This window comes from Takifugu rubripes, chromosome 2 (assembly GCF_901000725.2).
Source record: "Takifugu rubripes chromosome 2, fTakRub1.2, whole genome shotgun sequence".
NCBI lineage: Eukaryota > Metazoa > Chordata > Actinopteri > Tetraodontiformes > Tetraodontidae > Takifugu > Takifugu rubripes.
This window is the reverse complement of record NC_042286.1, coordinates 12,278,742-12,306,547: the sequence shown is the minus strand read 5'-3', so window position 1 is coordinate 12,306,547 and position 27,806 is coordinate 12,278,742. Positions and strand designations below refer to the sequence as shown.

The following is a 27,806-nucleotide window of genomic DNA, read 5'->3' as shown; positions in this document are numbered from 1 at the left end:
CCTCCTCCTTTGCAATGCTAGAATTTTTAGCATCAAGGCTTAAACTCCACCTCCAGTAATCAATTGCACTTGGTGCACTTCATGTGAAACCACACCCTACACATTCCAAACTCTTTTCCTGAAAAGATGCATCTTTATTGCAAGAAACATTTCAATTTGCTGTTTATAAGACATTACTCTGTTTCTTTAAACATTTGGAAAGGTGATTAAAAAAGTCACTCTTTTAGGAAAATGAAAAGTCCGAAACAGGAAGACGTTTTGGCACACTGTTTAATTTTTTATTTTTCCAAACATCAAACTCAGTCTCTAAGGAGACCATCAAAAATTGCCACAGCTGATTATATTGCAAATCAACCAGGCGGGGTATTGGGTAAAGTTTTCAACTAGCAATAATCACGTCTCAGTAGAACTTCATAGACTATGATACTGCCTCTGCGCAGGAATACCTGTGTACCCTAGCTGCTTAATCTGGGTTGTAGACAACACCACTATCAGCCATGGTAACTCTCAACAAGAGGAATGTGAAAAATAGGTGTGAATTGCTTTGAACGTGATTAGGTTTTTTCGAGCTGTGATTATTGCTGTTTTGAGGAATAACGCATTGACATACAAGTAAATCATGATGTTATCATCTTCAGGGCAGTTAGAACTCAAGAAAACTTGGGTGCTAAAAAAGCAGGAGACTCAAGAGGGCATATTAAAGATTTTTTGGCCGAGCTCCTCCTCCTTTGCAATGCTAGAATTTTTAGCATCAAGGCTTAAACTCCACCTCCAGTAATCAATTGCACTTGGTGCACTTCATGTGAAACCACACCCTACACATTCCAAACTCTTTTCCTGAAAAGATGCATCTTTATTGCAAGAAACATTTCAATTTGCTGTTTATAAGACATTACTCTGTTTCTTTAAACATTTGGAAAGGTGATTAAAAAAGTCACTCTTTTAGAAAATGAAAAGTCCGAAACAGGAAGACGTTTTGGCACACTGTTTAATTTTTTATTTTTCCAAACATCAAACTCAGTCTCTAAGGAGACCATCAAAAATTGCCACAGCTGATTATATTGCAAATCAACCAGGCGGGGTATTGGGTAAAGTTTTCAACTAGCAATAATCACGTCTCAGTAGAACTTCATAGACTATGATACTGCCTCTGCGCAGGAATACCTGTGTACCCTAGCTGCTTAATCTGGGTTGTAGACAACACCACTATCAGCCATGGTAACTCTCAACAAGAGGAATGTGAAAAATAGGTGTGAATTGCTTTGAACGTGATTAGGTTTTTTCGAGCTGTGATTATTGCTGTTTTGAGGAATAATGCATTGACATACAAGTAAATCATGATGTTATCATCTTCAGGGCAGTTAGAACTCAAGAAAACTTGGGTGCTAAAAAAGCAGGAGACTCAAGAGGGCATATTAAAGATTTTTTGGCCGAGCTCCTCCTCCTTTGCAATGCTAGAATTTTTAGCATCAAGGCTTAAACTCCACCTCCAGTAATCAATTGCACTTGGTGCCCTTCATGTGAAACCACACCCTACACATTCCAAACTCTTTTCCTGAAAAGATGCATCTTTATTGCAAGAAACATTTCAATTTGCTGTTTATAAGACATTACTCTGTTTCTTTAAACATTTGGAAAGGTGATTAAAAACAGTCACTCTTTTAGGAAAATGAAAAGTCCGAAACAGGAAGACGTTTTGGCACACTGTTTAATTTTTTATTTTTCCAAACATCAAACTCAGTCTCTAAGGAGACCATCAAAAATTGCCACAGCTGATTATATTGCAAATCAACCAGGCGGGGTATTGGGTAAAGTTTTCAACTAGCAATAATCACGTCTCAGTAGAACTTCATAGACTATGATACTGCCTCTGCGCAGGAATACCTGTGTACCCTAGCTGCTTAATCTGGGTTGTAGACAACACCACTATCAGCCATGGTAACTCTCAACAAGAGGAATGTGAAAAATAGGTGTGAATTGCTTTGAACGTGATTAGGTTTTTTCGAGCTGTGATTATTGCTGTTTTGAGGAATAACGCATTGACATACAAGTAAATCATGATGTTATCATCTTCAGGGCAGTTAGAACTCAAGAAAACTTGGGTGCTAAAAAAGCAGGAGACTCAAGAGGGCATATTAAAGATTTTTTGGCCGAGCTCCTCCTCCTTTGCAATGCTAGAATTTTTAGCATCAAGGCTTAAACTCCACCTCCAGTAATCAATTGCACTTGGTGCACTTCATGTGAAACCACACCCTACACATTCCAAACTCTTTCCCTGAAAAGATGCATCTTTATTGCAAGAAACATTTCAATTTGCTGTTTATAAGACATTACTCTGTTTCTTTAAACATTTGGAAAGGTGATTAAAAAAGTCACTCTTTTAGGAAAATGAAAAGTCCGAAACAGGAAGACGTTTTGGCACACTGTTTAATTTTTTATTTTTCCAAACATCAAACTCAGTCTCTAAGGAGACCATCAGAAATTGCCACAGCTGATTATATTGCAAATCAACCAGGCGGGGTATTGGGTAAAGTTTTCAACTAGCAATAATCACGTCTCAGTAGAACTTCATAGACTATGATACTGCCTCTGCGCAGGAATACCTGTGTACCCTAGCTGCTTAATCTGGGTTGTAGACAACACCACTATCAGCCATGGTAACTCTCAACAAGAGGAATGTGAAAAATAGGTGTGAATTGCTTTGAACGTGATTAGGTTTTTTCGAGCTGTGATTATTGCTGTTTTGAGGAATAACGCATTGACATACAAGTAAATCATGATGTTATCATCTTCAGGGCAGTTAGAACTCAAGAAAACTTGGGTGCTAAAAAAGCAGGAGACTCAAGAGGGCATATTAAAGATTTTTTGGCCGAGCTCCTCCTCCTTTGCAATGCTAGAATTTTTAGCATCAAGGCTTAAACTCCACCTCCAGTAATCAATTGCACTTGGTGCACTTCATGTGAAACCACACCCTACACATTCCAAACTCTTTTCCTGAAAAGATGCATCTTTATTGCAAGAAACATTTCAATTTGCTGTTTATAAGACATTACTCTGTTTCTTTAAACATTTGGAAAGGTGATTAAAAAAGTCACTCTTTTAGAAAAAATGAAAAGTCCGAAACAGGAAGACGTTTTGGCACACTGTTTAATTTTTTATTTTTCCAAACATCAAACTCAGTCTCTAAGGAGACCATCAAAAATTGCCACAGCTGATTATATTGCAAATCAACCAGGCGGGGTATTGGGTAAAGTTTTCAACTAGCAATAATCACGTCTCAGTAGAACTTCATAGACTATGATACTGCCTCTGCGCAGGAATACCTGTGTACCCTAGCTGCTTAATCTGGGTTGTAGACAACACCACTATCAGCCATGGTAACTCTCAACAAGAGGAATGTGAAAAATAGGTGTGAATTGCTTTGAACGTGATTAGGTTTTTTTCGAGCTGTGATTATTGCTGTTTTGAGGAATAACGCATTGACATACAAGTAAATCATGATGTTATCATCTTCAGGGCAGTTAGAACTCAAGAAAACTTGGGTGCTAAAAAAGCAGGAGACTCAAGAGGGCATATTAAAGATTTTTTGGCCGAGCTCCTCCTCCTTTGCAATGCTAGAATTTTTAGCATCAAGGCTTAAACTCCACCTCCAGTAATCAATTGCACTTGGTGCACTTCATGTGAAACCACACCCTACACATTCCAAACTCTTTTCCTGAAAAGATGCATCTTTATTGCAAGAAACATTTCAATTTGCTGTTTATAAGACATTACTCTGTTTCTTTAAACATTTGGAAAGGTGATTAAAAAAGTCACTCTTTTAGGAAAATGAAAAGTCCGAAACAGGAAGACGTTTTGGCACACTGTTTAATTTTTTATTTTTCCAAACATCAAACTCAGTCTCTAAGGAGACCATCAAAAATTGCCACAGCTGATTATATTGCAAATCAACCAGGCGGGGTATTGGGTAAAGTTTTCAACTAGCAATAATCACGTCTCAGTAGAACTTCATAGACTATGATACTGCCTCTGCGCAGGAATACCTGTGTACCCTAGCTGCTTAATCTGGGTTGTAGACAACACCACTATCAGCCATGGTAACTCTCAACAAGAGGAATGTGAAAAATAGGTGTGAATTGCTTTGAACGTGATTAGGTTTTTTCGAGCTGTGATTATTGCTGTTTTGAGGAATAACGCATTGACATACAAGTAAATCATGATGTTATCATCTTCAGGGCAGTTAGAACTCAAGAAAACTTGGGTGCTAAAAAAGCAGGAGACTCAAGAGGGCATATTAAAGATTTTTTGGCCGAGCTCCTCCTCCTTTGCAATGCTAGAATTTTTAGCATCAAGGCTTAAACTCCACCTCCAGTAATCAATTGCACTTGGTGCACTTCATGTGAAACCACACCCTACACATTCCAAACTCTTTTCCTGAAAAGATGCATCTTTATTGCAAGAAACATTTCAATTTGCTGTTTATAAGACATTACTCTGTTTCTTTAAACATTTGGAAAGGTGATTAAAAAAGTCACTCTTTTAGGAAAATGAAAAGTCCGAAACAGGAAGACGTTTTGGCACACTGTTTAATTTTTTATTTTTCCAAACATCAAACTCAGTCTCTAAGGAGACCATCAAAAATTGCCACAGCTGATTATATTGCAAATCAACCAGGCGGGGTATTGGGTAAAGTTTTCAACTAGCAATAATCACGTCTCAGTAGAACTTCATAGACTATGATACTGCCTCTGCGCAGGAATACCTGTGTACCCTAGCTGCTTAATCTGGGTTGTAGACAACACCACTATCAGCCATGGTAACTCTCAACAAGAGGAATGTGAAAAATAGGTGTGAATTGCTTTGAACGTGATTAGGTTTTTTCGAGCTGTGATTATTGCTGTTTTGAGGAATAACGCATTGACATACAAGTAAATCATGATGTTATCATCTTCAGGGCAGTTAGAACTCAAGAAAACTTGGGTGCTAAAAAAGCAGGAGACTCAAGAGGGCATATTAAAGATTTTTTGGCCGAGCTCCTCCTCCTTTGCAATGCTAGAATTTTTAGCATCAAGGCTTAAACTCCACCTCCAGTAATCAATTGCACTTGGTGCACTTCATGTGAAACCACACCCTACACATTCCAAACTCTTTTCCTGAAAAGATGCATCTTTATTGCAAGAAACATTTCAATTTGCTGTTTATAAGACATTACTCTGTTTCTTTAAACATTTGGAAAGGTGATTAAAAAAGTCACTCTTTTAGGAAAATGAAAAGTCCGAAACAGGAAGACGTTTTGGCACACTGTTTAATTTTTTATTTTTCCAAACATCAAACTCAGTCTCTAAGGAGACCATCAAAAATTGCCACAGCTGATTATATTGCAAATCAACCAGGCGGGGTATTGGGTAAAGTTTTCAACTAGCAATAATCACGTCTCAGTAGAACTTCATAGACTATGATACTGCCTCTGCGCAGGAATACCTGTGTACCCTAGCTGCTTAATCTGGGTTGTAGACAACACCACTATCAGCCATGGTAACTCTCAACAAGAGGAATGTGAAAAATAGGTGTGAATTGCTTTGAACGTGATTAGGTTTTTTCGAGCTGTGATTATTGCTGTTTTGAGGAATAACGCATTGACATACAAGTAAATCATGATGTTATCATCTTCAGGGCAGTTAGAACTCAAGAAAACTTGGGTGCTAAAAAAGCAGGAGACTCAAGAGGGCATATTAAAGATTTTTTGGCCGAGCTCCTCCTCCTTTGCAATGCTAGAATTTTTAGCATCAAGGCTTAAACTCCACCTCCAGTAATCAATTGCACTTGGTGCACTTCATGTGAAACCACACCCTACACATTCCAAACTCTTTTCCTGAAAAGATGCATCTTTATTGCAAGAAACATTTCAATTTGCTGTTTATAAGACATTACTCTGTTTCTTTAAACATTTGGAAAGGTGATTAAAAAAGTCACTCTTTTAGAAAAATGAAAAGTCCGAAACAGGAAGACGTTTTGGCACACTGTTTAATTTTTTATTTTTCCAAACATCAAACTCAGTCTCTAAGGAGACCATCAAAAATTGCCACAGCTGATTATATTGCAAATCAACCAGGCGGGGTATTGGGTAAAGTTTTCAACTAGCAATAATCACGTCTCAGTAGAACTTCATAGACTATGATACTGCCTCTGCGCAGGAATACCTGTGTACCCTAGCTGCTTAATCTGGGTTGTAGACAACACCACTATCAGCCATGGTAACTCTCAACAAGAGGAATGTGAAAAATAGGTGTGAATTGCTTTGAACGTGATTAGGTTTTTTCGAGCTGTGATTATTGCTGTTTTGAGGAATAACGCATTGACATACAAGTAAATCATGATGTTATCATCTTCAGGGCAGTTAGAACTCAAGAAAACTTGGGTGCTAAAAAAGCAGGAGACTCAAGAGGGCATATTAAAGATTTTTTGGCCGAGCTCCTCCTCCTTTGCAATGCTAGAATTTTTAGCATCAAGGCTTAAACTCCACCTCCAGTAATCAATTGCACTTGGTGCACTTCATGTGAAACCACACCCTACACATTCCAAACTCTTTTCCTGAAAAGATGCATCTTTATTGCAAGAAACATTTCAATTTGCTGTTTATAAGACATTACTCTGTTTCTTTAAACATTTGGAAAGGTGATTAAAAAAGTCACTCTTTTAGAAAAATGAAAAGTCCGAAACAGGAAGACGTTTTGGCACACTGTTTAATTTTTTATTTTTCCAAACATCAAACTCAGTCTCTAAGGAGACCATCAAAAATTGCCACAGCTGATTATATTGCAAATCAACCAGGCGGGGTATTGGGTAAAGTTTTCAACTAGCAATAATCACGTCTCAGTAGAACTTCATAGACTATGATACTGCCTCTGCGCAGGAATACCTGTGTACCCTAGCTGCTTAATCTGGGTTGTAGACAACACCACTATCAGCCATGGTAACTCTCAACAAGAGGAATGTGAAAAATAGGTGTGAATTGCTTTGAACGTGATTAGGTTTTTTCGAGCTGTGATTATTGCTGTTTTGAGGAATAACGCATTGACATACAAGTAAATCATGATGTTATCATCTTCAGGGCAGTTAGAACTCAAGAAAACTTGGGTGCTAAAAAAGCAGGAGACTCAAGAGGGCATATTAAAGATTTTTTGGCCGAGCTCCTCCTCCTTTGCAATGCTAGAATTTTTAGCATCAAGGCTTAAACTCCACCTCCAGTAATCAATTGCACTTGGTGCACTTCATGTGAAACCACACCCTACACATTCCAAACTCTTTCCCTGAAAAGATGCATCTTTATTGCAAGAAACATTTCAATTTGCTGTTTATAAGACATTACTCTGTTTCTTTAAACATTTGGAAAGGTGATTAAAAAAGTCACTCTTTTAGGAAAATGAAAAGTCCGAAACAGGAAGACGTTTTGGCACACTGTTTAATTTTTTATTTTTCCAAACATCAAACTCAGTCTCTAAGGAGACCATCAGAAATTGCCACAGCTGATTATATTGCAATCAACCAGGCGGGGTATTGGGTAAAGTTTTCAACTAGCAATAATCACGTCTCAGTAGAACTTCATAGACTATGATACTGCCTCTGCGCAGGAATACCTGTGTACCCTAGCTGCTTAATCTGGGTTGTAGACAACACCACTATCAGCCATGGTAACTCTCAACAAGAGGAATGTGAAAAATAGGTGTGAATTGCTTTGAACGTGATTAGGTTTTTTCGAGCTGTGATTATTGCTGTTTTGAGGAATAACGCATTGACATACAAGTAAATCATGATGTTATCATCTTCAGGGCAGTTAGAACTCAAGAAAACTTGGGTGCTAAAAAAGCAGGAGACTCAAGAGGGCATATTAAAGATTTTTTGGCCGAGCTCCTCCTCCTTTGCAATGCTAGAATTTTTAGCATCAAGGCTTAAACTCCACCTCCAGTAATCAATTGCACTTGGTGCACTTCATGTGAAACCACACCCTACACATTCCAAACTCTTTTCCTGAAAAGATGCATCTTTATTGCAAGAAACATTTCAATTTGCTGTTTATAAGACATTACTCTGTTTCTTTAAACATTTGGAAAGGTGATTAAAAAAGTCACTCTTTTAGAAAAATGAAAAGTCCGAAACAGGAAGACGTTTTGGCACACTGTTTAATTTTTTATTTTTCCAAACATCAAACTCAGTCTCTAAGGAGACCATCAAAAATTGCCACAGCTGATTATATTGCAAATCAACCAGGCGGGGTATTGGGTAAAGTTTTCAACTAGCAATAATCACGTCTCAGTAGAACTTCATAGACTATGATACTGCCTCTGCGCAGGAATACCTGTGTACCCTAGCTGCTTAATCTGGGTTGTAGACAACACCACTATCAGCCATGGTAACTCTCAACAAGAGGAATGTGAAAAATAGGTGTGAATTGCTTTGAACGTGATTAGGTTTTTTCGAGCTGTGATTATTGCTGTTTTGAGGAATAACGCATTGACATACAAGTAAATCATGATGTTATCATCTTCAGGGCAGTTAGAACTCAAGAAAACTTGGGTGCTAAAAAAGCAGGAGACTCAAGAGGGCATATTAAAGATTTTTTGGCCGAGCTCCTCCTCCTTTGCAATGCTAGAATTTTTAGCATCAAGGCTTAAACTCCACCTCCAGTAATCAATTGCACTTGGTGCACTTCATGTGAAACCACACCCTACACATTCCAAACTCTTTTCCCTGAAAAGATGCATCTTTATTGCAAGAAACATTTCAATTTGCTGTTTATAAGACATTACTCTGTTTCTTTAAACATTTGGAAAGGTGATTAAAAAAGTCACTCTTTTAGGAAAATGAAAAGTCCGAAACAGGAAGACGTTTTGGCACACTGTTTAATTTTTTATTTTTCCAAACATCAAACTCAGTCTCTAAGGAGACCATCAAAAATTGCCACAGCTGATTATATTGCAAATCAACCAGGCGGGGTATTGGGTAAAGTTTTCAACTAGCAATAATCACGTCTCAGTAGAACTTCATAGACTATGATACTGCCTCTGCGCAGGAATACCTGTGTACCCTAGCTGCTTAATCTGGGTTGTAGACAACACCACTATCAGCCATGGTAACTCTCAACAAGAGGAATGTGAAAAATAGGTGTGAATTGCTTTGAACAGTGATTAGGTTTTTTCGAGCTGTGATTATTGCTGTTTTGAGGAATAACGCATTGACATACAAGTAAATCATGATGTTATCATCTTCAGGGCAGTTAGAACTCAAGAAAACTTGGGTGCTAAAAAAGCAGGAGACTCAAGAGGGCATATTAAAGATTTTTTGGCCGAGCTCCTCCTCCTTTGCAATGCTAGAATTTTTAGCATCAAGGCTTAAACTCCACCTCCAGTAATCAATTGCACTTGGTGCACTTCATGTGAAACCACACCCTACACATTCCAAACTCTTTTCCTGAAAAGATGCATCTTTATTGCAAGAAACATTTCAATTTGCTGTTTATAAGACATTACTCTGTTTCTTTAAACATTTGGAAAGGTGATTAAAAAAAGTCACTCTTTTAGGAAAATGAAAAGTCCGAAACAGGAAGACGTTTTGGCACACTGTTTAATTTTTTATTTTTCCAAACATCAAACTCAGTCTCTAAGGAGACCATCAAAAATTGCCACAGCTGATTATATTGCAAATCAACCAGGCGGGGTATTGGGTAAAGTTTTCAACTAGCAATAATCACGTCTCAGTAGAACTTCATAGACTATGATACTGCCTCTGCGCAGGAATACCTGTGTACCCTAGCTGCTTAATCTGGGTTGTAGACAACACCACTATCAGCCATGGTAACTCTCAACAAGAGGAATGTGAAAAATAGGTGTGAATTGCTTTGAACGTGATTAGGTTTTTTCGAGCTGTGATTATTGCTGTTTTGAGGAATAATGCATTGACATACAAGTAAATCATGATGTTATCATCTTCAGGGCAGTTAGAACTCAAGAAAACTTGGGTGCTAAAAAAGCAGGAGACTCAAGAGGGCATATTAAAGATTTTTTGGCCGAGCTCCTCCTCCTTTGCAATGCTAGAATTTTTAGCATCAAGGCTTAAACTCCACCTCCAGTAATCAATTGCACTTGGTGCCCTTCATGTGAAACCACACCCTACACATTCCAAACTCTTTTCCTGAAAAGATGCATCTTTATTGCAAGAAACATTTCAATTTGCTGTTTATAAGACATTACTCTGTTTCTTTAAACATTTGGAAAGGTGATTAAAAACAGTCACTCTTTTAGGAAAATGAAAAGTCCGAAACAGGAAGACGTTTTGGCACACTGTTTAATTTTTTATTTTTCCAAACATCAAACTCAGTCTCTAAGGAGACCATCAAAAATTGCCACAGCTGATTATATTGCAAATCAACCAGGCGGGGTATTGGGTAAAGTTTTCAACTAGCAATAATCACGTCTCAGTAGAACTTCATAGACTATGATACTGCCTCTGCGCAGGAATACCTGTGTACCCTAGCTGCTTAATCTGGGTTGTAGACAACACCACTATCAGCCATGGTAACTCTCAACAAGAGGAATGTGAAAAATAGGTGTGAATTGCTTTGAACGTGATTAGGTTTTTTCGAGCTGTGATTATTGCTGTTTTGAGGAATAACGCATTGACATACAAGTAAATCATGATGTTATCATCTTCAGGGCAGTTAGAACTCAAGAAAACTTGGGTGCTAAAAAAGCAGGAGACTCAAGAGGGCATATTAAAGATTTTTTGGCCGAGCTCCTCTTCCTTTGCAATGCTAGAGTTTTAGCATCAAGGCTTAAACTCCACCTCCAGCAATCAATTGCACTTGGTGCACTTCATGTGAAACCACACCCTACACATTCCAAACTCTTTTCCTGAAAAGATGCATCTTTATTGCAAGAAACATTTCAATTTGCTGTTTATAAGACATTACTCTGTTTCTTTAAACATTTGGAAAGGTGATTAAAAAAGTCACTCTTTTAGAAAAATGAAAAGTCCGAAACAGGAAGACGTTTTGGCACACTGTTTAATTTTTTATTTTTCCAAACATCAAACTCAGTCTCTAAGGAGACCATCAAAAATTGCCACAGCTGATTATATTGCAAATCAACCAGGCGGGGTATTGGGTAAAGTTTTCAACTAGCAATAATCACGTCTCAGTAGAACTTCATAGACTATGATACTGCCTCTGCGCAGGAATACCTGTGTACCCTAGCTGCTTAATCTGGGTTGTAGACAACACCACTATCAGCCATGGTAACTCTCAACAAGAGGAATGTGAAAAATAGGTGTGAATTGCTTTGAACGTGATTAGGTTTTTTCGAGCTGTGATTATTGCTGTTTTGAGGAATAACGCATTGACATACAAGTAAATCATGATGTTATCATCTTCAGGGCAGTTAGAACTCAAGAAAACTTGGGTGCTAAAAAAGCAGGAGACTCAAGAGGGCATATTAAAGATTTTTTGGCCGAGCTCCTCTTCCTTTGCAATGCTAGGCGTTTTAGCATCAAGGCTTAAACTCCACCTCCAGCAATCAATTGCACTTGGTGCACTTCATGTGAAACCACACCCTACACATTCCAAACTCTTTTCCTGAAAAGATGCATCTTTATTGCAAGAAACATTTCAATTTGCTGTTTATAAGACATTACTCTGTTTCTTTAAACATTTGGAAAGGTGATTAAAAAAGTCACTCTTTTAGAAAAATGAAAAGTCCGAAACAGGAAGACGTTTTGGCACACTGTTTAATTTTTTATTTTTCCAAACATCAAACTCAGTCTCTAAGGAGACCATCAAAAATTGCCACAGCTGATTATATTGCAAATCAACCAGGCGGGGTATTGGGTAAAGTTTTCAACTAGCAATAATCACGTCTCAGTAGAACTTCATAGACTATGATACTGCCTCTGCGCAGGAATACCTGTGTACCCTAGCTGCTTAATCTGGGTTGTAGACAACACCACTATCAGCCATGGTAACTCTCAACAAGAGGAATGTGAAAAATAGGTGTGAATTGCTTTGAACGTGATTAGGTTTTTTCGAGCTGTGATTATTGCTGTTTTGAGGAATAACGCATTGACATACAAGTAAATCATGATGTTATCATCTTCAGGGCAGTTAGAACTCAAGAAAACTTGGGTGCTAAAAAAGCAGGAGACTCAAGAGGGCATATTAAAGATTTTTTGGCCGAGCTCCTCCTTCCTTTGCAATGCTAGGAGTTTTAGCATCAAGGCTTAAACTCCACCTCCAGTAATCAATTGCACTTGGTGCACTTCATGTGAAACCACACCCTACACATTCCAAACTCTTTTCCTGAAAAGATGCATCTTTATTGCAAGAAACATTTCAATTTGCTGTTTATAAGACATTACTCTGTTTCTTTAAACATTTGGAAAGGTGATTAAAAAAGTCACTCTTTTAGAAAAATGAAAAGTCCGAAACAGGAAGACGTTTTGGCACACTGTTTAATTTTTTATTTTTCCAAACATCAAACTCAGTCTCTAAGGAGACCATCAAAAATTGCCACAGCTGATTATATTGCAAATCAACCAGGCGGGGTATTGGGTAAAGTTTTCAACTAGCAATAATCACGTCTCAGTAGAACTTCATAGACTATGATACTGCCTCTGCGCAGGAATACCTGTGTACCCTAGCTGCTTAATCTGGGTTGTAGACAACACCACTATCAGCCATGGTAACTCTCAACAAGAGGAATGTGAAAAATAGGTGTGAATTGCTTTGAACGTGATTAGGTTTTTTCGAGCTGTGATTATTGCTGTTTTGAGGAATAACGCATTGACATACAAGTAAATCATGATGTTATCATCTTCAGGGCAGTTAGAACTCAAGAAAACTTGGGTGCTAAAAAAGCAGGAGACTCAAGAGGGCATATTAAAGATTTTTTGGCCGAGCTCCTCCTCCTTTGCAATGCTAGAATTTTTAGCATCAAGGCTTAAACTCCACCTCCAGTAATCAATTGCACTTGGTGCACTTCATGTGAAACCACACCCTACACATTCCAAACTCTTTTCCTGAAAAGATGCATCTTTATTGCAAGAAACATTTCAATTTGCTGTTTATAAGACATTACTCTGTTTCTTTAAACATTTGGAAAGGTGATTAAAAAAGTCACTCTTTTAGGAAAATGAAAAGTCCGAAACAGGAAGACGTTTTGGCACACTGTTTAATTTTTTATTTTTCCAAACATCAAACTCAGTCTCTAAGGAGACCATCAAAAATTGCCACAGCTGATTATATTGCAAATCAACCAGGCGGGGTATTGGGTAAAGTTTTCAACTAGCAATAATCACGTCTCAGTAGAACTTCATAGACTATGATACTGCCTCTGCGCAGGAATACCTGTGTACCCTAGCTGCTTAATCTGGGTTGTAGACAACACCACTATCAGCCATGGTAACTCTCAACAAGAGGAATGTGAAAAATAGGTGTGAATTGCTTTGAACGTGATTAGGTTTTTTCGAGCTGTGATTATTGCTGTTTTGAGGAATAACTGCATTGACATACAAGTAAATCATGATGTTATCATCTTCAGGGCAGTTAGAACTCAAGAAAACTTGGGTGCTAAAAAAGCAGGAGACTCAAGAGGGCATATTAAAGATTTTTTGGCCGAGCTCCTCCTCCTTTGCAATGCTAGAATTTTTAGCATCAAGGCTTAAACTCCACCTCCAGTAATCAATTGCACTTGGTGCCCTTCATGTGAAACCACACCCTACACATTCCAAACTCTTTTCCTGAAAAGATGCATCTTTATTGCAAGAAACATTTCAATTTGCTGTTTATAAGACATTACTCTGTTTCTTTAAACATTTGGAAAGGTGATTAAAAACATCACTCTTTTAGGAAAATGAAAAGTCCGAAACAGGAAGACGTTTTGGCACACTGTTTAATTTTTTATTTTTCCAAACATCAAACTCAGTCTCTAAGGAGACCATCAAAAATTGCCACAGCTGATTATATTGCAAATCAACCAGGCGGGGTATTGGGTAAAGTTTTCAACTAGCAATAATCACGTCTCAGTAGAACTTCATAGACTATGATACTGCCTCTGCGCAGGAATACCTGTGTACCCTAGCTGCTTAATCTGGGTTGTAGACAACACCACTATCAGCCATGGTAACTCTCAACAAGAGGAATGTGAAAAATAGGTGTGAATTGCTTTGAACGTGATTAGGTTTTTTCGAGCTGTGATTATTGCTGTTTTGAGGAATAATGCATTGACATACAAGTAAATCATGATGTTATCATCTTCAGGGCAGTTAGAACTCAAGAAAACTTGGGTGCTAAAAAAGCAGGAGACTCAAGAGGGCATATTAAAGATTTTTTGGCCGAGCTCCTCCTCCTTTGCAATGCTAGAATTTTTAGCATCAAGGCTTAAACTCCACCTCCAGTAATCAATTGCACTTGGTGCACTTCATGTGAAACCACACCCTACACATTCCAAACTCTTTTCCTGAAAAGATGCATCTTTATTGCAAGAAACATTTCAATTTGCTGTTTATAAGACATTACTCTGTTTCTTTAAACATTTGGAAAGGTGATTAAAAAAGTCACTCTTTTAGAAAAATGAAAAGTCCGAAACAGGAAGACGTTTTGGCACACTGTTTAATTTTTTATTTTTCCAAACATCAAACTCAGTCTCTAAGGAGACCATCAAAAATTGCCACAGCTGATTATATTGCAAATCAACCAGGCGGGGTATTGGGTAAAGTTTTCAACTAGCAATAATCACGTCTCAGTAGAACTTCATAGACTATGATACTGCCTCTGCGCAGGAATACCTGTGTACCCTAGCTGCTTAATCTGGGTTGTAGACAACACCACTATCAGCCATGGTAACTCTCAACAAGAGGAATGTGAAAAATAGGTGTGAATTGCTTTGAACGTGATTAGGTTTTTTCGAGCTGTGATTATTGCTGTTTTGAGGAATAACGCATTGACATACAAGTAAATCATGATGTTATCATCTTCAGGGCAGTTAGAACTCAAGAAAACTTGGGTGCTAAAAAAGCAGGAGACTCAAGAGGGCATATTAAAGATTTTTTGGCCGAGCTCCTCCTCCTTTGCAATGCTAGAATTTTTAGCATCAAGGCTTAAACTCCACCTCCAGTAATCAATTGCACTTGGTGCACTTCATGTGAAACCACACCCTACACATTCCAAACTCTTTTCCTGAAAAGATGCATCTTTATTGCAAGAAACATTTCAATTTGCTGTTTATAAGACATTACTCTGTTTCTTTAAACATTTGGAAAGGTGATTAAAAAAGTCACTCTTTTAGGAAAATGAAAAGTCCGAAACAGGAAGATGTTTTGGCACACTGTTTAATTTTTTATTTTTCCAAACATCAAACTCAGTCTCTAAGGAGACCATCAAAAATTGCCACAGCTGATTATATTGCAAATCAACCAGGCGGGGTATTGGGTAAAGTTTTCAACTAGCAATAATCACGTCTCAGTAGAACTTCATAGACTATGATACTGCCTCTGCGCAGGAATACCTGTGTACCCTAGCTGCTTAATCTGGGTTGTAGACAACACCACTATCAGCCATGGTAACTCTCAACAAGAGGAATGTGAAAAATAGGTGTGAATTGCTTTGAACGTGATTAGGTTTTTTCGAGCTGTGATTATTGCTGTTTTGAGGAATAATGCATTGACATACAAGTAAATCATGATGTTATCATCTTCAGGGCAGTTAGAACTCAAGAAAACTTGGGTGCTAAAAAAGCAGGAGACTCAAGAGGGCATATTAAAGATTTTTTGGCCGAGCTCCTCTTCCTTTGCAATGCTAGGCGTTTTAGCATCAAGGCTTAAACTCCACCTCCAGCAATCAATTGCACTTGGTGCACTTCATGTGAAACCACACCCTACACATTCCAAACTCTTTTCCTGAAAAGATGCATCTTTATTGCAAGAAACATTTCAATTTGCTGTTTATAAGACATTACTCTGTTTCTTTAAACATTTGGAAAGGTGATTAAAAAAGTCACTCTTTTAGAAAATGAAAAGTCCGAAACAGGAAGACGTTTTGGCACACTGTTTAATTTTTTATTTTTCCAAACATCAAACTCAGTCTCTAAGGAGACCATCAAAAATTGCCACAGCTGATTATATTGCAAATCAACCAGGCGGGGTATTGGGTAAAGTTTTCAACTAGCAATAATCACGTCTCAGTAGAACTTCATAGACTATGATACTGCCTCTGCGCAGGAATACCTGTGTACCCTAGCTGCTTAATCTGGGTTGTAGACAACACCACTATCAGCCATGGTAACTCTCAACAAGAGGAATGTGAAAAATAGGTGTGAATTGCTTTGAACGTGATTAGGTTTTTTCGAGCTGTGATTATTGCTGTTTTGAGGAATAACGCATTGACATACAAGTAAATCATGATGTTATCATCTTCAGGGCAGTTAGAACTCAAGAAAACTTGGGTGCTAAAAAAGCAGGAGACTCAAGAGGGCATATTAAAGATTTTTTGGCCGAGCTCCTCTTCCTTTGCAATGCTAGGCGTTTTAGCATCAAGGCTTAAACTCCACCTCCAGCAATCAATTGCACTTGGTGCACTTCATGTGAAACCACACCCTACACATTCCAAACTCTTTTCCTGAAAAGATGCATCTTTATTGCAAGAAACATTTCAATTTGCTGTTTATAAGACATTACTCTGTTTCTTTAAACATTTGGAAAGGTGATTAAAAAAGTCACTCTTTTAGAAAATGAAAAGTCCGAAACAGGAAGACGTTTTGGCACACTGTTTAATTTTTTATTTTTCCAAACATCAAACTCAGTCTCTAAGGAGACCATCAAAAATTGCCACAGCTGATTATATTGCAAATCAACCAGGCGGGGTATTGGGTAAAGTTTTCAACTAGCAATAATCACGTCTCAGTAGAACTTCATAGACTATGATACTGCCTCTGCGCAGGAATACCTGTGTACCCTAGCTGCTTAATCTGGGTTGTAGACAACACCACTATCAGCCATGGTAACTCTCAACAAGAGGAATGTGAAAAATAGGTGTGAATTGCTTTGAACGTGATTAGGTTTTTTCGAGCTGTGATTATTGCTGTTTTGAGGAATAACGCATTGACATACAAGTAAATCATGATGTTATCATCTTCAGGGCAGTTAGAACTCAAGAAAACTTGGGTGCTAAAAAAGCAGGAGACTCAAGAGGGCATATTAAAGATTTTTTGGCCGAGCTCCTCTTCCTTTGCAATGCTAGGCGTTTTAGCATCAAGGCTTAAACTCCACCTCCAGTAATCAATTGCACTTGGTGCACTTCATGTGAAACCACACCCTACACATTCCAAACTCTTTTCCTGAAAAGATGCATCTTTATTGCAAGAAACATTTCAATTTGCTGTTTATAAGACATTACTCTGTTTCTTTAAACATTTGGAAAGGTGATTAAAAACATCACTCTTTTAGGAAAATGAAAAGTCCGAAACAGGAAGACGTTTTGGCACACTGTTTAATTTTTTATTTTTCCAAACATCAAACTCAGTCTCTAAGGAGACCATCAAAAATTGCCACAGCTGATTATATTGCAAATCAACCAGGCGGGGTATTGGGTAAAGTTTTCAACTAGCAATAATCACGTCTCAGTAGAACTTCATAGACTATGATACTGCCTCTGCGCAGGAATACCTGTGTACCCTAGCTGCTTAATCTGGGTTGTAGACAACACCACTATCAGCCATGGTAACTCTCAACAAGAGGAATGTGAAAAATAGGTGTGAATTGCTTTGAACGTGATTAGGTTTTTTCGAGCTGTGATTATTGCTGTTTTGAGGAATAATGCATTGACATACAAGTAAATCATGATGTTATCATCTTCAGGGCAGTTAGAACTCAAGAAAACTTGGGTGCTAAAAAAGCAGGAGACTCAAGAGGGCATATTAAAGATTTTTTGGCCGAGCTCCTCCTCCTTTGCAATGCTAGAATTTTTAGCATCAAGGCTTAAACTCCACCTCCAGTAATCAATTGCACTTGGTGCCCTTCATGTGAAACCACACCCTACACATTCCAAACTCTTTTCCTGAAAAGATGCATCTTTATTGCAAGAAACATTTCAATTTGCTGTTTATAAGACATTACTCTGTTTCTTTAAACATTTGGAAAGGTGATTAAAAACATCACTCTTTTAGGAAAATGAAAAGTCCGAAACAGGAAGACGTTTTGGCACACTGTTTCATTTTTTATTTTTCCAAACATCAAACTCAGTCTCTAAGGAGACCATCAAAAATTGCCACAGCTGATTATATTGCAAATCAACCAGGCGGGGTATTGGGTAAAGTTTTCAACTAGCAATAATCACGTCTCAGTAGAACTTCATAGACTATGATACTGCCTCTGCGCAGGAATACCTGTGTACCCTAGCTGCTTAATCTGGGTTGTAGACAACACCACTATCAGCCATGGTAACTCTCAACAAGAGGAATGTGAAAAATAGGTGTGAATTGCTTTGAACGTGATTAGGTTTTTTCGAGCTGTGATTATTGCTGTTTTGAGGAATAACGCATTGACATACAAGTAAATCATGATGTTATCATCTTCAGGGCAGTTAGAACTCAAGAAAACTTGGGTGCTAAAAAAGCAGGAGACTCAAGAGGGCATATTAAAGATTTTTTGGCCGAGCTCCTCTTCCTTTGCAATGCTAGGCGTTTTAGCATCAAGGCTTAAACTCCACCTCCAGCAATCAATTGCACTTGGTGCACTTCATGTGAAACCACACCCTACACATTCCAAACTCTTTTCCTGAAAAGATGCATCTTTATTGCAAGAAACATTTCAATTTGCTGTTTATAAGACATTACTCTGTTTCTTTAAACATTTGGAAAGGTGATTAAAAAAGTCACTCTTTTAGAAAATGAAAAGTCCGAAACAGGAAGACGTTTTGGCACACTGTTTAATTTTTTATTTTTCCAAACATCAAACTCAGTCTCTAAGGAGACCATCAAAAATTGCCACAGCTGATTATATTGCAAATCAACCAGGCGGGGTATTGGGTAAAGTTTTCAACTAGCAATAATCACGTCTCAGTAGAACTTCATAGACTATGATACTGCCTCTGCGCAGGAATACCTGTGTACCCTAGCTGCTTAATCTGGGTTGTAGACAACACCACTATCAGCCATGGTAACTCTCAACAAGAGGAATGTGAAAAATAGGTGTGAATTGCTTTGAACGTGATTAGGTTTTTTCGAGCTGTGATTATTGCTGTTTTGAGGAATAACGCATTGACATACAAGTAAATCATGATGTTATCATCTTCAGGGCAGTTAGAACTCAAGAAAACTTGGGTGCTAAAAAAGCAGGAGACTCAAGAGGGCATATTAAAGATTTTTTGGCCGAGCTCCTCTTCCTTTGCAATGCTAGGCGTTTTAGCATCAAGGCTTAAACTCCACCTCCAGCAATCAATTGCACTTGGTGCACTTCATGTGAAACCACACCCTACACATTCCAAACTCTTTTCCTGAAAAGATGCATCTTTATTGCAAGAAACATTTCAATTTGCTGTTTATAAGACATTACTCTGTTTCTTTAAACATTTGGAAAGGTGATTAAAAACATCACTCTTTTAGGAAAATGAAAAGTCCAAACAGGAAGACGTTTTGGCACACTGTTTAATTTTTTATTTTTCCAAACATCAAACTCAGTCTCTAAGGAGACCATCAAAAATTGCCACAGCTGATTATATTGCAAATCAACCAGGCGGGGTATTGGGTAAAGTTTTCAACTAGCAATAATCACGTCTCAGTAGAACTTCATAGACTATGATACTGCCTCTGCGCAGGAATACCTGTGTACCCTAGCTGCTTAATCTGGGTTGTAGACAACACCACTATCAGCCATGGTAACTCTCAACAAGAGGAATGTGAAAAATAGGTGTGAATTGCTTTGAACGTGATTAGGTTTTTTCGAGCTGTGATTATTGCTGTTTTGAGGAATAACGCATTGACATACAAGTAAATCATGATGTTATCATCTTCAGGGCAGTTAGAACTCAAGAAAACTTGGGTGCTAAAAAAGCAGGAGACTCAAGAGGGCATATTAAAGATTTTTTGGCCGAGCTCCTCTTCCTTTGCAATGCTAGGCGTTTTAGCATCAAGGCTTAAACTCCACCTCCAGTAATCAATTGCACTTGGTGCACTTCATGTGAAACCACACCCTACACATTCCAAACTCTTTTCCTGAAAAGATGCATCTTTATTGCAAGAAACATTTCAATTTGCTGTTTATAAGACATTACTCTGTTTCTTTAAACATTTGGAAAGGTGATTAAAAACATCACTCTTTTAGGAAAATGAAAAGTCCGAAACAGGAAGACGTTTTGGCACACTGTTTAATTTTTTATTTTTCCAAACATCAAACTCAGTCTCTAAGGAGACCATCAAAAATTGCCACAGCTGATTATATTGCAAATCAACCAGGCGGGGTATTGGGTAAAGTTTTCAACTAGCAATAATCACGTCTCAGTAGAACTTCATAGACTATGATACTGCCTCTGCGCAGGAATACCTGTGTACCCTAGCTGCTTAATCTGGGTTGTAGACAACACCACTATCAGCCATGGTAACTCTCAACAAGAGGAATGTGAAAAATAGGTGTGAATTGCTTTGAACGTGATTAGGTTTTTTCGAGCTGTGATTATTGCTGTTTTGAGGAATAATGCATTGACATACAAGTAAATCATGATGTTATCATCTTCAGGGCAGTTAGAACTCAAGAAAACTTGGGTGCTAAAAAAGCAGGAGACTCAAGAGGGCATATTAAAGATTTTTTGGCCGAGCTCCTCCTCCTTTGCAATGCTAGAATTTTTAGCATCAAGGCTTAAACTCCACCTCCAGTAATCAATTGCACTTGGTGCCCTTCATGTGAAACCACACCCTACACATTCCAAACTCTTTTCCTGAAAAGATGCATCTTTATTGCAAGAAACATTTCAATTTGCTGTTTATAAGACATTACTCTGTTTCTTTAAACATTTGGAAAGGTGATTAAAAACATCACTCTTTTAGGAAAATGAAAAGTCCGAAACAGGAAGACGTTTTGGCACACTGTTTAATTTTTTATTTTTCCAAACATCAAACTCAGTCTCTAAGGAGACCATCAAAAATTGCCACAGCTGATTATATTGCAAATCAACCAGGCGGGGTATTGGGTAAAGTTTTCAACTAGCAATAATCACGTCTCAGTAGAACTTCATAGACTATGATACTGCCTCTGCGCAGGAATACCTGTGTACCCTAGCTGCTTAATCTGGGTTGTAGACAACACCACTATCAGCCATGGTAACTCTCAACAAGAGGAATGTGAAAAATAGGTGTGAATTGCTTTGAACGTGATTAGGTTTTTTCGAGCTGTGATTATTGCTGTTTTGAGGAATAATGCATTGACATACAAGTAAATCATGATGTTATCATCTTCAGGGCAGTTAGAACTCAAGAAAACTTGGGTGCTAAAAAAGCAGGAGACTCAAGAGGGCATATTAAAGATTTTTTGGCCGAGCTCCTCCTCCTTTGCAATGCTAGAATTTTTAGCATCAAGGCTTAAACTCCACCTCCAGTAATCAATTGCACTTGGTGCCCTTCATGTGAAACCACACCCTACACATTCCAAACTCTTTTCCTGAAAAGATGCATCTTTATTGCAAGAAACATTTCAATTTGCTGTTTATAAGACATTACTCTGTTTCTTTAAACATTTGGAAAGGTGATTAAAAACATCACTCTTTTAGGAAAATGAAAAGTCCGAAACAGGAAGACGTTTTGGCACACTGTTTAATTTTTTATTTTTCCAAACATCAAACTCAGTCTCTAAGGAGACCATCAAAAATTGCCACAGCTGATTATATTGCAAATCAACCAGGCGGGGTATTGGGTAAAGTTTTCAACTAGCAATAATCACGTCTCAGTAGAACTTCATAGACTATGATACTGCCTCTGCGCAGGAATACCTGTGTACCCTAGCTGCTTAATCTGGGTTGTAGACAACACCACTATCAGCCATGGTAACTCTCAACAAGAGGAATGTGAAAAATAGGTGTGAATTGCTTTGAACGTGATTAGGTTTTTTCGAGCTGTGATTATTGCTGTTTTGAGGAATAACGCATTGACATACAAGTAAATCATGATGTTATCATCTTCAGGGCAGTTAGAACTCAAGAAAACTTGGGTGCTAAAAAAGCAGGAGACTCAAGAGGGCATATTAAAGATTTTTTGGCCGAGCTCCTCTTCCTTTGCAATGCTAGGCGTTTTAGCATCAAGGCTTAAACTCCACCTCCAGTAATCAATTGCACTTGGTGCACTTCATGTGAAACCACACCCTACACATTCCAAACTCTTTTCCTGAAAAGATGCATCTTTATTGCAAGAAACATTTCAATTTGCTGTTTATAAGACATTACTCTGTTTCTTTAAACATTTGGAAAGGTGATTAAAACATCACTCTTTTAGGAAAATGAAAAGTCCGAAACAGGAAGACGTTTTGGCACACTGTTTAATTTTTTATTTTTCCAAACATCAAACTCAGTCTCTAAGGAGACCATCAAAAATTGCCACAGCTGATTATATTGCAAATCAACCAGGCGGGGTATTGGGTAAAGTTTTCAACTAGCAATAATCACGTCTCAGTAGAACTTCATAGACTATGATACTGCCTCTGCGCAGGAATACCTGTGTACCCTAGCTGCTTAATCTGGGTTGTAGACAACACCACTATCAGCCATGGTAACTCTCAACAAGAGGAATGTGAAAAATAGGTGTGAATTGCTTTGAACGTGATTAGGTTTTTTCGAGCTGTGATTATTGCTGTTTTGAGGAATAACGCATTGACATACAAGTAAATCATGATGTTATCATCTTCAGGGCAGTTAGAACTCAAGAAAACTTGGGTGCTAAAAAAGCAGGAGACTCAAGAGGGCATATTAAAGATTTTTTGGCCGAGCTCCTCCTCCTTTGCAATGCTAGAATTTTTAGCATCAAGGCTTAAACTCCACCTCCAGTAATCAATTGCACTTGGTGCACTTCATGTGAAACCACACCCTACACATTCCAAACTCTTTTCCTGAAAAGATGCATCTTTATTGCAAGAAACATTTCAATTTGCTGTTTATAAGACATTACTCTGTTTCTTTAAACATTTGGAAAGGTGATTTAAAAAGTCACTCTTTTAGGAAAATGAAAAGTCCAAAACAGGAAGACGTTTTGGCACACTGTTTAATTTTTTATTTTTCCAAACATCAAACTCAGTCTCTAAGGAGACCATCAAAAATTGCCACAGCTGATTATATTGCAAATCAACCAGGCGGGGTATTGGGTAAAGTTTTCAACTAGCAATAATCACGTCTCAGTAGAACTTCATAGACTATGATACTGCCTCTGCGCAGGAATACCTGTGTACCCTAGCTGCTTAATCTGGGTTGTAGACAACACCACTATCAGCCATGGTAACTCTCAACAAGAGGAATGTGAAAAATAGGTGTGAATTGCTTTGAACGTGATTAGGTTTTTTCGAGCTGTGATTATTGCTGTTTTGAGGAATAACGCATTGACATACAAGTAAATCATGATGTTATCATCTTCAGGGCAGTTAGAACTCAAGAAAACTTGGGTGCTAAAAAAGCAGGAGACTCAAGAGGGCATATTAAAGATTTTTTGGCCGAGCTCCTCCTCCTTTGCAATGCTAGAATTTTTAGCATCAAGGCTTAAACTCCACCTCCAGTAATCAATTGCACTTGGTGCACTTCATGTGAAACCACACCCTACACATTCCAAACTCTTTTCCTGAAAAGATGCATCTTTATTGCAAGAAACATTTCAATTTGCTGTTTATAAGACATTACTCTGTTTCTTTAAACATTTGGAAAGGTGATTTAAAAAGTCACTCTTTTAGGAAAATGAAAAGTCCAAAACAGGAAGACGTTTTGGCACACTGTTTAATTTTTTATTTTTCCAAACATCAAACTCAGTCTCTAAGGAGACCATCAAAAATTGCCACAGCTGATTATATTGCAAATCAACCAGGCGGGGTATTGGGTAAAGTTTTCAACTAGCAATAATCACGTCTCAGTAGAACTTCATAGACTATGATACTGCCTCTGCGCAGGAATACCTGTGTACCCTAGCTGCTTAATCTGGGTTGTAGACAACACCACTATCAGCCATGGTAACTCTCAACAAGAGGAATGTGAAAAATAGGTGTGAATTGCTTTGAACGTGATTAGGTTTTTTCGAGCTGTGATTATTGCTGTTTTGAGGAATAACGCATTGACATACAAGTAAATCATGATGTTATCATCTTCAGGGCAGTTAGAACTCAAGAAAACTTGGGTGCTAAAAAAGCAGGAGACTCAAGAGGGCATATTAAAGATTTTTTGGCCGAGCTCCTCCTCCTTTGCAATGCTAGAATTTTTAGCATCAAGGCTTAAACTCCACCTCCAGTAATCAATTGCACTTGGTGCCCTTCATGTGAAACCACACCCTACACATTCCAAACTCTTTTCCTGAAAAGATGCATCTTTATTGCAAGAAACATTTCAATTTGCTGTTTATAAGACATTACTCTGTTTCTTTAAACATTTGGAAAGGTGATTAAAAACATCACCCTTTTAGGAAAATGAAAAGTCCGAAACAGGAAGACGTTTTGGCACACTGTTTAATTTTTTATTTTTCCAAACATCAAACTCAGTCTCTAAGGAGACCATCAAAAATTGCCACAGCTGATTATATTGCAAATCAACCAGGCGGGGTATTGGGTAAAGTTTTCAACTAGCAATAATCACGTCTCAGTAGAACTTCATAGACTATGATACTGCCTCTGCGCAGGAATACCTGTGTACCCTAGCTGCTTAATCTGGGTTGTAGACAACACCACTATCAGCCATGGTAACTCTCAACAAGAGGAATGTGAAAAATAGGTGTGAATTGCTTTGAACGTGATTAGGTTTTTTCGAGCTGTGATTATTGCTGTTTTGAGGAATAACGCATTGACATACAAGTAAATCATGATGTTATCATCTTCAGGGCAGTTAGAACTCAAGAAAACTTGGGTGCTAAAAAAGCAGGAGACTCAAGAGGGCATATTAAAGATTTTTTGGCCGAGCTCCTCTTCCTTTGCAATGCTAGGCGTTTTAGCATCAAGGCTTAAACTCCACCTCCAGCAATCAATTGCACTTGGTGCACTTCATGTGAAACCACACCCTACACATTCCAATCTCTTTTCCTGAAAAGATGCATCTTTATTGCAAGAAACATTTCAATTTGCTGTTTATAAGACATTACTCTGTTTCTTTAAACATTTGGAAAGGTGATTAAAAACATCACTCTTTTAGGAAAATGAAAAGTCCAAACAGGAAGACGTTTTGGCACACTGTTTAATTTTTTATTTTTCCAAACATCAAACTCAGTCTCTAAGGAGACCATCAAAAATTGCCACAGCTGATTATATTGCAAATCAACCAGGCGGGGTATTGGGTAAAGTTTTCAACTAGCAATAATCACGTCTCAGTAGAACTTCATAGACTATGATACTGCCTCTGCGCAGGAATACCTGTGTACCCTAGCTGCTTAATCTGGGTTGTAGACAACACCACTATCAGCCATGGTAACTCTCAACAAGAGGAATGTGAAAAATAGGTGTGAATTGCTTTGAACGTGATTAGGTTTTTTCGAGCTGTGATTATTGCTGTTTTGAGGAATAACGCATTGACATACAAGTAAATCATGATGTTATCATCTTCAGGGCAGTTAGAACTCAAGAAAACTTGGGTGCTAAAAAAGCAGGAGACTCAAGAGGGCATATTAAAGATTTTTTGGCCGAGCTCCTCCTCCTTTGCAATGCTAGAATTTTTAGCATCAAGGCTTAAACTCCACCTCCAGTAATCAATTGCACTTGGTGCACTTCATGTGAAACCACACCCTACACATTCCAAACTCTTTTCCTGAAAAGATGCATCTTTATTGCAAGAAACATTTCAATTTGCTGTTTATAAGACATTACTCTGTTTCTTTAAACATTTGGAAAGGTGATTAAAAACATCACTCTTTTAGGAAAATGAAAAGTCCGAAACAGGAAGACGTTTTGGCACACTGTTTAATTTTTTATTTTTCCAAACATCAAACTCAGTCTCTAAGGAGACCATCAAAAATTGCCACAGCTGATTATATTGCAAATCAACCAGGCGGGGTATTGGGTAAAGTTTTCAACTAGCAATAATCACGTCTCAGTAGAACTTCATAGACTATGATACTGCCTCTGCGCAGCAATACCTGTGTACCCTAGCTGCTTAATCTGGGTTGTAGACAACACCACTATCAGCCATGGTAACTCTCAACAAGAGGAATGTGAAAAATAGGTGTGAATTGCTTTGAACGTGATTAGGTTTTTTCGAGCTGTGATTATTGCTGTTTTGAGGAATAACGCATTGACATACAAGTAAATCATGATGTTATCATCTTCAGGGCAGTTAGAACTCAAGAAAACTTGGGTGCTAAAAAAGCAGGAGACTCAAGAGGGCATATTAAAGATTTTTTGGCCGAGCTCCTCCTCCTTTGCAATGCTAGAATTTTTAGCATCAAGGCTTAAACTCCACCTCCAGTAATCAATTGCACTTGGTGCACTTCATGTGAAACCACACCCTACACATTCCAAACTCTTTTCCTGAAAAGATGCATCTTTATTGCAAGAAACATTTCAATTTGCTGTTTATAAGACATTACTCTGTTTCTTTAAACATTTGGAAAGGTGATTTAAAAAGTCACTCTTTTAGGAAAATGAAAAGTCCAAACAGGAAGACGTTTTGGCACACTGTTTAATTTTTTATTTTTCCAAACATCAAACTCAGTCTCTAAGGAGACCATCAAAAATTGCCACAGCTGATTATATTGCAAATCAACCAGGCGGGGTATTGGGTAAAGTTTTCAACTAGCAATAATCACGTCTCAGTAGAACTTCATAGACTATGATACTGCCTCTGCGCAGGAATACCTGTGTACCCTAGCTGCTTAATCTGGGTTGTAGACAACACCACTATCAGCCATGGTAACTCTCAACAAGAGGAATGTGAAAAATAGGTGTGAATTGCTTTGAACGTGATTAGGTTTTTTCGAGCTGTGATTATTGCTGTTTTGAGGAATAATGCATTGACATACAAGTAAATCATGATGTTATCATCTTCAGGGCAGTTAGAACTCAAGAAAACTTGGGTGCTAAAAAAGCAGGAGACTCAAGAGGGCATATTAAAGATTTTTTGGCCGAGCTCCTCCTCCTTTGCAATGCTAGAATTTTTAGCATCAAGGCTTAAACTCCACCTCCAGTAATCAATTGCACTTGGTGCCCTTCATGTGAAACCACACCCTACACATTCCAAACTCTTTTCCTGAAAAGATGCATCTTTATTGCAAGAAACATTTCAATTTGCTGTTTATAAGACATTACTCTGTTTCTTTAAACATTTGGAAAGGTGATTAAAAACATCACCCTTTTAGGAAAATGAAAAGTCCGAAACAGGAAGACGTTTTGGCACACTGTTTAATTTTTTATTTTTCCAAACATCAAACTCAGTCTCTAAGGAGACCATCAAAAATTGCCACAGCTGATTATATTGCAAATCAACCAGGCGGGGTATTGGGTAAAGTTTTCAACTAGCAATAATCACGTCTCAGTAGAACTTCATAGACTATGATACTGCCTCTGCGCAGGAATACCTGTGTACCCTAGCTGCTTAATCTGGGTTGTAGACAACA

At 38.0% G+C, this 27,806-nt stretch overlaps 39 non-coding genes across 39 annotated transcripts; all 39 read right to left on the bottom strand.

The window, feature by feature from the left end:
• Positions 1 to 303: 303 nt before the first annotated feature.
• LOC115248999 (U4 spliceosomal RNA) lies at positions 304 to 444 on the bottom strand. The gene has a single exon (XR_003887727.1). It is a non-coding gene; the product is annotated as a U4 spliceosomal RNA (small nuclear RNA).
• A 577-nt stretch (positions 445 to 1,021) lies between these two features.
• On the bottom strand, positions 1,022 to 1,162 carry LOC115248998 (U4 spliceosomal RNA). Its single transcript, XR_003887726.1, has one exon. It is a non-coding gene; the product is annotated as a U4 spliceosomal RNA (small nuclear RNA).
• Positions 1,163 to 1,741: 579 nt separating this feature from the next.
• On the bottom strand, positions 1,742 to 1,882 carry LOC115248997 (U4 spliceosomal RNA). Its single transcript, XR_003887725.1, has one exon. It is a non-coding gene; the product is annotated as a U4 spliceosomal RNA (small nuclear RNA).
• Positions 1,883 to 2,460: 578 nt separating this feature from the next.
• Positions 2,461 to 2,601, bottom strand: LOC115248942 (U4 spliceosomal RNA). Its single transcript, XR_003887671.1, has one exon. It is a non-coding gene; the product is annotated as a U4 spliceosomal RNA (small nuclear RNA).
• A 579-nt stretch (positions 2,602 to 3,180) lies between these two features.
• On the bottom strand, positions 3,181 to 3,321 carry LOC115248996 (U4 spliceosomal RNA). Its single transcript, XR_003887724.1, has one exon. It is a non-coding gene; the product is annotated as a U4 spliceosomal RNA (small nuclear RNA).
• A 579-nt stretch (positions 3,322 to 3,900) lies between these two features.
• Positions 3,901 to 4,041, bottom strand: LOC115248995 (U4 spliceosomal RNA). The gene has a single exon (XR_003887723.1). It is a non-coding gene; the product is annotated as a U4 spliceosomal RNA (small nuclear RNA).
• Positions 4,042 to 4,619: 578 nt separating this feature from the next.
• Positions 4,620 to 4,760, bottom strand: LOC115248993 (U4 spliceosomal RNA). Its single transcript, XR_003887721.1, has one exon. It is a non-coding gene; the product is annotated as a U4 spliceosomal RNA (small nuclear RNA).
• Positions 4,761 to 5,338: 578 nt separating this feature from the next.
• On the bottom strand, positions 5,339 to 5,479 carry LOC115248992 (U4 spliceosomal RNA). The gene has a single exon (XR_003887720.1). It is a non-coding gene; the product is annotated as a U4 spliceosomal RNA (small nuclear RNA).
• Positions 5,480 to 6,057: 578 nt separating this feature from the next.
• On the bottom strand, positions 6,058 to 6,198 carry LOC115248991 (U4 spliceosomal RNA). Its single transcript, XR_003887719.1, has one exon. It is a non-coding gene; the product is annotated as a U4 spliceosomal RNA (small nuclear RNA).
• A 578-nt stretch (positions 6,199 to 6,776) lies between these two features.
• LOC115248990 (U4 spliceosomal RNA) lies at positions 6,777 to 6,917 on the bottom strand. Its single transcript, XR_003887718.1, has one exon. It is a non-coding gene; the product is annotated as a U4 spliceosomal RNA (small nuclear RNA).
• Positions 6,918 to 7,495: 578 nt separating this feature from the next.
• LOC115248939 (U4 spliceosomal RNA) lies at positions 7,496 to 7,635 on the bottom strand. The gene has a single exon (XR_003887668.1). It is a non-coding gene; the product is annotated as a U4 spliceosomal RNA (small nuclear RNA).
• Positions 7,636 to 8,213: 578 nt separating this feature from the next.
• On the bottom strand, positions 8,214 to 8,354 carry LOC115248989 (U4 spliceosomal RNA). Its single transcript, XR_003887717.1, has one exon. It is a non-coding gene; the product is annotated as a U4 spliceosomal RNA (small nuclear RNA).
• Positions 8,355 to 8,933: 579 nt separating this feature from the next.
• On the bottom strand, positions 8,934 to 9,074 carry LOC115248988 (U4 spliceosomal RNA). The gene has a single exon (XR_003887716.1). It is a non-coding gene; the product is annotated as a U4 spliceosomal RNA (small nuclear RNA).
• A 580-nt stretch (positions 9,075 to 9,654) lies between these two features.
• On the bottom strand, positions 9,655 to 9,795 carry LOC115248987 (U4 spliceosomal RNA). The gene has a single exon (XR_003887715.1). It is a non-coding gene; the product is annotated as a U4 spliceosomal RNA (small nuclear RNA).
• Positions 9,796 to 10,374: 579 nt separating this feature from the next.
• LOC115248986 (U4 spliceosomal RNA) lies at positions 10,375 to 10,515 on the bottom strand. The gene has a single exon (XR_003887714.1). It is a non-coding gene; the product is annotated as a U4 spliceosomal RNA (small nuclear RNA).
• A 577-nt stretch (positions 10,516 to 11,092) lies between these two features.
• Positions 11,093 to 11,233, bottom strand: LOC115248985 (U4 spliceosomal RNA). The gene has a single exon (XR_003887713.1). It is a non-coding gene; the product is annotated as a U4 spliceosomal RNA (small nuclear RNA).
• A 578-nt stretch (positions 11,234 to 11,811) lies between these two features.
• LOC115248984 (U4 spliceosomal RNA) lies at positions 11,812 to 11,952 on the bottom strand. Its single transcript, XR_003887712.1, has one exon. It is a non-coding gene; the product is annotated as a U4 spliceosomal RNA (small nuclear RNA).
• Positions 11,953 to 12,531: 579 nt separating this feature from the next.
• LOC115248982 (U4 spliceosomal RNA) lies at positions 12,532 to 12,672 on the bottom strand. The gene has a single exon (XR_003887710.1). It is a non-coding gene; the product is annotated as a U4 spliceosomal RNA (small nuclear RNA).
• A 578-nt stretch (positions 12,673 to 13,250) lies between these two features.
• LOC115248981 (U4 spliceosomal RNA) lies at positions 13,251 to 13,391 on the bottom strand. Its single transcript, XR_003887709.1, has one exon. It is a non-coding gene; the product is annotated as a U4 spliceosomal RNA (small nuclear RNA).
• Positions 13,392 to 13,970: 579 nt separating this feature from the next.
• On the bottom strand, positions 13,971 to 14,111 carry LOC115248980 (U4 spliceosomal RNA). Its single transcript, XR_003887708.1, has one exon. It is a non-coding gene; the product is annotated as a U4 spliceosomal RNA (small nuclear RNA).
• Positions 14,112 to 14,689: 578 nt separating this feature from the next.
• Positions 14,690 to 14,830, bottom strand: LOC115248979 (U4 spliceosomal RNA). The gene has a single exon (XR_003887707.1). It is a non-coding gene; the product is annotated as a U4 spliceosomal RNA (small nuclear RNA).
• A 578-nt stretch (positions 14,831 to 15,408) lies between these two features.
• LOC115248978 (U4 spliceosomal RNA) lies at positions 15,409 to 15,549 on the bottom strand. Its single transcript, XR_003887706.1, has one exon. It is a non-coding gene; the product is annotated as a U4 spliceosomal RNA (small nuclear RNA).
• Positions 15,550 to 16,126: 577 nt separating this feature from the next.
• LOC115248977 (U4 spliceosomal RNA) lies at positions 16,127 to 16,267 on the bottom strand. The gene has a single exon (XR_003887705.1). It is a non-coding gene; the product is annotated as a U4 spliceosomal RNA (small nuclear RNA).
• Positions 16,268 to 16,844: 577 nt separating this feature from the next.
• Positions 16,845 to 16,985, bottom strand: LOC115248976 (U4 spliceosomal RNA). Its single transcript, XR_003887704.1, has one exon. It is a non-coding gene; the product is annotated as a U4 spliceosomal RNA (small nuclear RNA).
• A 578-nt stretch (positions 16,986 to 17,563) lies between these two features.
• Positions 17,564 to 17,704, bottom strand: LOC115248975 (U4 spliceosomal RNA). Its single transcript, XR_003887703.1, has one exon. It is a non-coding gene; the product is annotated as a U4 spliceosomal RNA (small nuclear RNA).
• Positions 17,705 to 18,282: 578 nt separating this feature from the next.
• LOC115248974 (U4 spliceosomal RNA) lies at positions 18,283 to 18,423 on the bottom strand. Its single transcript, XR_003887702.1, has one exon. It is a non-coding gene; the product is annotated as a U4 spliceosomal RNA (small nuclear RNA).
• Positions 18,424 to 19,000: 577 nt separating this feature from the next.
• LOC115248973 (U4 spliceosomal RNA) lies at positions 19,001 to 19,141 on the bottom strand. Its single transcript, XR_003887701.1, has one exon. It is a non-coding gene; the product is annotated as a U4 spliceosomal RNA (small nuclear RNA).
• Positions 19,142 to 19,718: 577 nt separating this feature from the next.
• Positions 19,719 to 19,859, bottom strand: LOC115248971 (U4 spliceosomal RNA). The gene has a single exon (XR_003887699.1). It is a non-coding gene; the product is annotated as a U4 spliceosomal RNA (small nuclear RNA).
• Positions 19,860 to 20,437: 578 nt separating this feature from the next.
• On the bottom strand, positions 20,438 to 20,578 carry LOC115248970 (U4 spliceosomal RNA). Its single transcript, XR_003887698.1, has one exon. It is a non-coding gene; the product is annotated as a U4 spliceosomal RNA (small nuclear RNA).
• A 578-nt stretch (positions 20,579 to 21,156) lies between these two features.
• Positions 21,157 to 21,297, bottom strand: LOC115248969 (U4 spliceosomal RNA). Its single transcript, XR_003887697.1, has one exon. It is a non-coding gene; the product is annotated as a U4 spliceosomal RNA (small nuclear RNA).
• Positions 21,298 to 21,875: 578 nt separating this feature from the next.
• Positions 21,876 to 22,016, bottom strand: LOC115248968 (U4 spliceosomal RNA). The gene has a single exon (XR_003887696.1). It is a non-coding gene; the product is annotated as a U4 spliceosomal RNA (small nuclear RNA).
• A 577-nt stretch (positions 22,017 to 22,593) lies between these two features.
• LOC115248967 (U4 spliceosomal RNA) lies at positions 22,594 to 22,734 on the bottom strand. Its single transcript, XR_003887695.1, has one exon. It is a non-coding gene; the product is annotated as a U4 spliceosomal RNA (small nuclear RNA).
• A 578-nt stretch (positions 22,735 to 23,312) lies between these two features.
• LOC115248966 (U4 spliceosomal RNA) lies at positions 23,313 to 23,453 on the bottom strand. The gene has a single exon (XR_003887694.1). It is a non-coding gene; the product is annotated as a U4 spliceosomal RNA (small nuclear RNA).
• Positions 23,454 to 24,031: 578 nt separating this feature from the next.
• LOC115248965 (U4 spliceosomal RNA) lies at positions 24,032 to 24,172 on the bottom strand. The gene has a single exon (XR_003887693.1). It is a non-coding gene; the product is annotated as a U4 spliceosomal RNA (small nuclear RNA).
• Positions 24,173 to 24,750: 578 nt separating this feature from the next.
• On the bottom strand, positions 24,751 to 24,891 carry LOC115248955 (U4 spliceosomal RNA). The gene has a single exon (XR_003887684.1). It is a non-coding gene; the product is annotated as a U4 spliceosomal RNA (small nuclear RNA).
• A 577-nt stretch (positions 24,892 to 25,468) lies between these two features.
• On the bottom strand, positions 25,469 to 25,609 carry LOC115248944 (U4 spliceosomal RNA). Its single transcript, XR_003887673.1, has one exon. It is a non-coding gene; the product is annotated as a U4 spliceosomal RNA (small nuclear RNA).
• A 578-nt stretch (positions 25,610 to 26,187) lies between these two features.
• On the bottom strand, positions 26,188 to 26,328 carry LOC115248946 (U4 spliceosomal RNA). The gene has a single exon (XR_003887675.1). It is a non-coding gene; the product is annotated as a U4 spliceosomal RNA (small nuclear RNA).
• A 577-nt stretch (positions 26,329 to 26,905) lies between these two features.
• LOC115248933 (U4 spliceosomal RNA) lies at positions 26,906 to 27,046 on the bottom strand. Its single transcript, XR_003887662.1, has one exon. It is a non-coding gene; the product is annotated as a U4 spliceosomal RNA (small nuclear RNA).
• A 578-nt stretch (positions 27,047 to 27,624) lies between these two features.
• Positions 27,625 to 27,765, bottom strand: LOC115249005 (U4 spliceosomal RNA). Its single transcript, XR_003887733.1, has one exon. It is a non-coding gene; the product is annotated as a U4 spliceosomal RNA (small nuclear RNA).
• Positions 27,766 to 27,806: the final 41 nt, after the last annotated feature.